Below are 6,167 nucleotides of genomic sequence, written 5' to 3'. Positions count from 1 at the left end.
CCAACACCACAGTTCAAAAGCATCAATTCTTCAGCACTCAGCTTTCTTCACAGTCCAACTCTCCCTTCCATACATGACGACTGGAAAAACCATAGCCTTGACTAGACGGACCTTTGTTGGCAAATAATGTCTCTGCTTTTCAATACGCTATCTGCTGCTGCTGCTGCTGCTAAGTCGCTTCAGTCATGTCCGACTCTGTGTGACCCCAGAGATGGCAGCCTACTAGGCTCCCCGTCCCTGGGATTCTCCAGGCAAGAACACTGGAGTGGGTTGCCATTTCCTTCTCCAATGCATGAAAGTGAAAGTGAAATCGCTCAGTCATGTCCAACCTTCAGCAACCCCATGGACTGCAGCCTTCCAGGCTCCTCTGTCCATGGGATTTTCCAGGCAAGAGTACTGGAGTGGGGTGCCGTTGCCTTCTCCGAATATGCTATCTAGGTTGGTCATAACTTCTCTTCCAAGGAGTAAGCGTCTTTTAATTTCATGGTTGCAGTCACCATCTGCAGTGATTTTGGAGCCAAAAAAATAAAGTCTGACACTGTTTCCACTGTTTCCCCGTCTATTTCCCATGAAGTGATGGGACCGGATGCCATGATCTTCATTTTCTGAATATTGAGCTTTAAACCAACTTTTTCACTTTCCACTTTCACTTTCATCAAGAGGCTTTTGAGTTCCTCTTCACTTTCTGCCATAAGGGTGGTGTCATCTGCATATCTGAGGTGATTGATATTTCTCTCGGCAATCTTGATTCCAGCTTGTGCTTCTTCCAGACCAGCATTTCTCATGATGTATTCTGCATATAAGTTAAATAAGCAGGGTGACAATATACAGCCTTGACGTACTCCTTTTCCTATTTGGAACCAGTCTGTTGTTCCATGTCCAGTTCTAACTGTTGCTTCCTGACCTGCATACAGGTTTCTCAAGAGGCAGGTCAGGTGCTCTGGTATTCCCATCTCTTTCAGAATTTTCCACAGTTTATTGTGAGCCACACAGTCAAAGGTTTTGGCATAGTCAGTAAAGCAGAAATAGATGTTTTTCTGGAACTCTCTTGCTTTTTTGATGATCCAGCAGATGTTGGCAATTTGATCTCTGGTTCCTCTGCCTTTCCTAAAACCTGCTTGAACATCTGGAAGTTCATGGTTCACGTATTGCTGAAGCCTGGCTTGGTGAATTTTGAACATTACTTTACTAGCTTGTGATATGAGTGCAATTGTACGGTAGTTTGAGCATTCTTTGGCATTGCCTTTCTTTGGGATTGGAATGAAAACTGACCTGTTCCCGTCCTGCAATGTCATTCAAATCCCAGCAGATACTGAAAACAGATTCAAAAGTTTATTTGAAGAGGCAAAAGACTCAGATTAGTCAAGTCAATATTTAAGGAGAAGAACAATGTCAGGGGACTGACACTACCTAACTCCAAGACTTACTATAAAGCTACAGTAATCAATACAGTGTGGTATTGGTGGAAAGAGAGACAATAGAAAAATGGAATAGAATAGAGAGCCAAGAAATAGACTCAAATACAGTCAACCAATCTTTGACAAAGGATCAAAGGCAATACAATGCAGCAAAGATAGTCTTTTCTACAAATGGTGCTAGAAAAACTGGACATTCATGTACAAAACAAACTAATCTAGATACAGAACTTGCACCCCTCACAAAAATTAACAGAAAATGGACCACAGACCTAAATGTAAAATGCATAACTATAAAAGTCCTAGCAGGTAACAGTAAAAAACCTAGGTGACCTTGAGAATCACAGTGACTTGTAAGACACAACACCAAAGTCATAATCCATGAAAGAAAGAATGGATGAATTTGACTTTGTTAAAATTAAAAACATCTGCTCTTCAACAGACAATGTCAAGGGAATGAGAAGACAAACCACAGACTGGGAAAATATATTTGTAAAAGATACATCGGATAAAGGAATGTTATTCAAAGTATGCTAAGGACTCGAAACAATAAGAAAACAACCAGATTTAAAAAGTGGTAAGAGACTTGAACAGACACCTCACCAAGGAGGAAGATATACCAGTACAAAGTAAGCATATGAAAAGTTGTTCACCATCATATGTCATTAGGCAATTGAAATTAAAATGAGAAACCTGTATGTACCATTAGAATGGCTGGAATCCAAAGCGCTGACAACCGTAAATACTGATAAGGATGTGTAGCAACAGGAACATTGTGGGAATGAAAATGGAATATCCACTTTGGAAGACAATTCGGCAGTTTCTTAGAACACTGAATTATTCCTACCATATAGCCCAGCAGTCACTGCTGTTGCTGCTGCTAAGTCACTTCAGTTGTGTCTGACTCTGTACGACCCCATAGACAGCAGCCCACCAGGCTCCCCCATCCCTGGGATTCTCCAAGCAAGAACACTGGAGTGGGTTGCCATTTCCTTCTCCAATGCATGAAAGTGAAAAGTGAAAGTGAAGTTTCTCAGTCATGTCTGACTCAGCGACTGCAGCCTACCAGGCTCCTCTGTCCATGGGATTTTCCAGGCAAGAGTACTGGAGTGGGGTGCCATTGCCTTCTCCGAGCCCAGCAGTCAAGCTCCTCTCTATTTGCCAAAATTAATTGGAAGCTTTTATTCACACAAAACCCTGTATGTGGTTTATAGCAGCTTTATAGTTGTCAAAACTTGGAAGCAAACCTTCAGTAGGTATATGGATAAATTGTGGTACATCCTAACACTGGGATATTATTCAGTACCAAAAAGAAATGAGCTATCAGGCCATAAAAAGACATGGAGGAGATGTAAAGACAGATTATATTAAGCAGGGAAACAAGCAAATCTGCAAAGGTTACATACTGTTTCCAACCTTATAACTTTCTGGAAAAGACAAAACTATGGAGATAATGGAAAGATCAGAGGCTGGAGAGAGGGAGGGATAAATAGTCAGTACATAGGCAGTAAAACTATTCTGTGTAATACTATAGTGGTGGATATATGTCATCAAATAGTCGCCAAAACCCATAGAACACTAAGAATGACCCCCTAATGTAAACCATGAACTTTGCTCAATAGTGACGTGTCAGTGTCAGCTCATTGATTGTAACAAACATATCACTACATCACTACTATGATGTCCATAATAGGGGAGGTTGTGGGTATATGAGAACAGGGAATATATGAAAGCTCTCTGTACTTTTCATTCAAGTTTGTTATGAACCTAAAATGCCTCTTAAAATAAAGCTTATTAATTTGTTTAAAATAGAGCCTTCTCGAATTCACATCTTGGAAGTTCAGGTTCAGGGCTGGGTATGGAAATCTGTTTCATAAATTTCAGAATGATTCTGATGTACAGTTAGGGCTGAGAACCACTGGGTAGATCTTGGCCTCCTGATCTTTCAGAATGTTACTGTACTATTCCAGATTTTTTCAGACTTTTAATCTCTTTTAGGCTTCGTCTTATAAATTTATCTGTGCTGCTGCTGCTGCTGCTAAGTTGCTTCAGTTGTGTCCAACTCTGTGCGACCCCATAGACGGCAGCCCACCAGGCTCCCCCGTCCCTGAGATTCTCCAGGCAAGAACACTGGAGTAGGTTGCCATTTCCTTCTCCAATGCATGAAACTGAAAAGTGAAAGTGAAGTTGCTCAGTTGTGTCCAACCCTCAGTGACCCCATGGACTGCAGCCTACCAGGCTCCTACATCTATCATCTGTACTGATACGTTAATATCAGAAGGAAAAGGGTACCCACTCCAGTATTCTTAGGCTTCCTTTGTGCCTCAGCTGGTAAAGAACCCGCCTACAATGTGGGAGACCTGGGTTTGTTCCCTGTGTTGGGAAGATACCCTGGAGAAGGGAAAGGCTACCCACTCTACATGTCAAATGTTTGCATTTATAAAAGGGTCTCTCTCTGTAAATGCTGAAACTAATGGGAGCCCTGTATTATAGGCTGGCTATCTTAAAAGAGCCTAGTCATTGAGCTAAAATGATGTTGCTTTTCCACAGCTCTGTTCCATCCATGCCTTTCCATGGAGCAAATAAACAAACAAGATATCAACAATCAGGGGCATGGCAACTATGATTCCACCATTCACAAGTTCAATTTCCTTCAAAAGAACAAGTGATACTGTTAACCAGGCCCTGCAAGCACATATAAAACAAACAAAATGATTGGAAAATGAAAAATGGTCTAAGAAACCTTATCTTTCTCCCATAACCAAGTATACTAGTCCCACCCTTTGGAGATCAGATGAACAGAATGAAGATCATGGAGTTCCTAACACTAGCCCTTTCTTTCTACATAACCCAGAATGATGTAGCCCTCTATTTAAAAGGCAGTAAAAAGGATGCAAATGTTCTCCCTTGAAGCCCAGATGTTTTCTATCTTTCTAAGCTCCAATTATTTCACCACATTATTTAGCTGCACTCACATCAGATCAGGGCCACCTGTTACATTCTCTGAACACTTGTGATTTAATGTTAAGTTTGCATTTATGGTTTATCTAGAACAGTCAGAATAGTCATCTTAGGGCCAAAGGATGTGTATATGGCAGATTAACAGATGATTAAGACATTGTGTTATGTAGTGTAAACAAAATCAAACCTAATTTTGTGATTCATTATTACATAAATTTGGATATAATCCAGGACTAGAAAACTCATCATCTGAAAAAAAACTACATGCCAAAAAGGTATAATACAACATCATTAGACTATAAGGAAATTGATTTTTAAAGTTCCATTATAAAATATTTTATTATAGAAATGTTATTTATTAACAAGATAGGTTTTTCATATTTAAATATTCTATTTTTGTCTTTTCTAAAATTAAATAAGTTCACTCTGATATCAATACAATATGTGACTTGATGTATATATTACTGCCTTTCTAAGGATACATAAGAATCTGCACACACAAAAAATTCCTAATTAATGTCCATTCAGTATATAAGTGTTTATTGAGTACCTATCATGGGCCAGGAACCATTCTCTGTGCTAGGATACTGTAGGGAACAAAATATACAAAGTCCCTACTGTACTCAAATATTGAAATAAACTTCCAGCTAACTCTGGGAAAAAAGTATGTTCTCAAAAATGAACCAAAAAACCAACGCTGTAGAGTTAATGATAACATGATATTCACAGATTATTCTTGAGCTTCTGGAGTAGTAGTTCAGTTGGTAAAGAATGTCCCTGCAATGCAGGAGACCCGGGTTCAATCCCTGGGTTGGGAAGATCCCCTAGAAAAGGGAATGGCAACCCACTCCAGTATTCTTGACTGGATTCTCCTTTGTCAATGGACAAAGGAGCCTGGCAGGCTACAGTCCGTGGGGGTCACAGAGTCGGACACAACTGAGCAACTAACAAACATACACACATGTATTATCTCATCACTATAAAAGTTAGTAGCAGCTAATGTTATTTATTATAAGACAGCTACTAAATAGTAGAGAAATAGGGAAAATAAAAGTGAGAAACACACCTCCTGATTCTATTCATCTCTCTTGTAATTAGACATAAGTGTCAATTAAGATAGACTGAAAACCCAATTGCAAAGTCTAATCATTAGATAAAATTCCTTGAAACTCAAGGATATTTACTTGGATTGCCCATAAGTCTTTTGGTGTGGCTAAAACAAATTAAACCAGTTACAAATTAAACTGGCTGTGGTTTGGGGAGGCTTTAATTTCCCCTTTTTTTTTTTGGCAGTCTCTGGGGAGATGTGTGGCAGAATCAGAGAGTGTCCATTCTCATTTACTCTCTTATCTGAACCCCAACCATAACTCCTTTTTCCCATTCAGTTTTAACCTTGGATAAATATAGTTTTAAAATGTAACAGTTCTGGAAAGATCGCTGTAGAAAGAAGGCAACTTTTTTCCATCTTAAATACAACTTCAAAGTGGCAGACTGGAAAATCTCTGCAGGCAAATGTGATGTCACTAAAGAAATCACACACTTACCCGTAGAGATTCTACAGTCTGACATCTTCAAACATCAAACCATTTCATTCACCATACTTTTCTGTATGCAGTTCTTTGACTTGAAATAAATCTGGATTGGCCAAATAACCAAACTGTAGCTAACTTACTAAACTTTGAATTCTTCTAAACCAAGCGGACATACATGTCTCAGGATGGTTGAATCCCACCAAATTAAATTGTAAGATAAGACAGTTAATATGACTTAAAGCTGTTGCCAGATTCCCCT

General features: G+C 39.3%; 1 non-coding gene across 1 annotated transcript; it reads left to right on the top strand.

Annotated features, from left to right (window-relative positions):
* Positions 5,860–5,945, top strand: MIR216B (microRNA 216b). Its single transcript, NR_129652.1, has one exon. It is a non-coding gene; the product is annotated as a microRNA 216b (primary transcript).

Source organism: Capra hircus, chromosome 11 (assembly GCF_001704415.2).
Source record: "Capra hircus breed San Clemente chromosome 11, ASM170441v1, whole genome shotgun sequence".
NCBI lineage: Eukaryota > Metazoa > Chordata > Mammalia > Artiodactyla > Bovidae > Capra > Capra hircus.
The sequence above is the reverse complement of the archived record's forward strand: the minus strand, read 5'-3'. Positions and strand labels throughout refer to the sequence as shown.